The sequence below is a fragment of the Porites lutea genome, chromosome 11 (genome assembly GCF_958299795.1).
Source record: "Porites lutea chromosome 11, jaPorLute2.1, whole genome shotgun sequence".
NCBI classification, from domain to species: domain Eukaryota; kingdom Metazoa; phylum Cnidaria; class Anthozoa; order Scleractinia; family Poritidae; genus Porites; species Porites lutea.
The window spans coordinates 25,857,233-25,859,044 of record NC_133211.1 but is presented as its reverse complement, the minus strand read 5'-3'; the positions used below and the strand labels follow the sequence as shown (position 1 = coordinate 25,859,044).

Here is a 1,812-nt window from a genome sequence, read left to right as displayed (position 1 = left end):
TCAAGAATGTAAAAGTTTGTATATATCTGTTTTGGTTTCATTAACGGTTTCGAGAATTGGCAGAATGTTTCCTTCAGATTAGTAACACAAATTTCCAGCGCCTCAAGATTTGATTTGCATTTTTCGCTGTGCTTTATGTTATCTGCAAACTTCTTGTAGATCATGTTCAACCCACTGGTCTTGCTTTCGCTCAAGTCTCCTTGTATTTTCAACTGATCGGCCATTACCACGCTCCACACGATTAAGTGTTCCTCGCTCGAGGCGTTTGGCACATAGATTTGGTACTACTTTTGATTTTGATTGAAAGCAATTTCAAATCTTCCTTCCCGAGATCTCATGGCAATCCCGCTCGTCATAGACAGCAAGATACCCACCTTGAAGTAAGGAGAATTGGCGAGGTTCTTCTCAAATTTCTCCGTTTCATCTTTAGCTATCGCTACCTTCCAGTCCTTTACCTCGATCATGACCTTATGGCCATTTGGCGATTGAGCCTCAATGTCTCCTTTGCCCTTATCGGAACCCGAAGATGTGTCAAGAAAGGTAAAGTTTGGAAGCTGTTGCTTCAGGACGTCGATTACTTTTCTTTCGGCGCGATCTCCTTTCTTTTCTTGTCCAAAGTGTTTTTTATCGAAACGAGTTTCTCATTGCATTCTGCAAGCTTCTCTTGTACTCGTCTTTCTGAGTATGAAACCTCACGACGCATCTGGTCTTTGATTTTCTGCTCTGACTCACTTATGTTCTTGCTCATCTCTTCTAAGTCGATCTAAGGGCTGTACTTTCTGGGCTGCTCCTTCAACTTTGCTTGTCAATTCTTTTGCGATTGAGGTCAAATGGTCGGATAAATTCTGTTTGAAGCCTTCTAGTTCGTCGCAAAGTTGGTCATGTTGCTGTTGACCTTCATATTGACGTCTTCCTGTACTTTAAGTACTTGTGTTCTCACTTGCTCCTCGATTTTTGCAACAGTTTCGTAAATTGGTTTCATTATCTTCTGGTTGACATCTAAATTCAAGCTGGCGGATTCTTTGACTTTAAGTCCAAACTCAAATATCTTGACCAGGTCCTCGTTTGAGTAGGCTTGAACTGAACTGTCATCTTTCTCCATATCTAGTTTGATAAAGCGTGTACTGGGTTCTTTCTCCTCCAACAGGCGAAAGCGTTTGAGAGAGGGTTCTTCGTTGTTTGATGCCATCCTAAAAGTCAAATGTATACTTATTAAAGCGGTTCGCTAGCTTTTCTCAATGTGAGAACTCGATCGTAAATGGGCTTGGAAATGATTCGGTAATATTTACTGCTGTGTGTTTGCCGTTATGCAAAAACTTAATCCGAACAAGTCCCTTAGGCCTGACAGAATCGCGCCCTGCATTCTAAAATCTGCGCTTCGCAACTGGCACCCTCAGTCACATACATGCTAAAGAAATCGTTTTCCACTGGCCTACTCGCTGAGGATTGGAAATTTTCAGACGTTACACCTCTGCACAAAAATGGCTCGAATTGTTTACGTGAAAATTATAATATCCCTAACTTCGATTGTTTGTAAGAAATTGCGTTTGATAGGATAATTAAATTTTGGCGTGAAACAAGTCTAATCAGGCAGTGACAATCAATTTCGCTTTTTGCAAGCCAAAGTCCTCATATGCAATCTTAAGTCCTGCGGTAGTTGGTAGTCTTATAAGGTTATTGAGTGTCCGACAAATTGTATGGTGTTAAGTTCAAATAAAATCTGTTTGACAAGCCTTTTTCACAGTACTTGTTATTTATTGCTTTTTGACTAGGAGACACTGGAATTTATTCTTTCTTTTTTTCTGTGATCAG

General features: G+C 40.4%; 1 pseudogene; it reads right to left on the bottom strand.

Annotated features, from left to right (window-relative positions):
- LOC140953377 (uncharacterized) lies at nucleotides 1–1,189 on the bottom strand (annotated as a pseudogene).
- Between the last annotated feature and the right edge of the window lie 623 nt (nucleotides 1,190–1,812).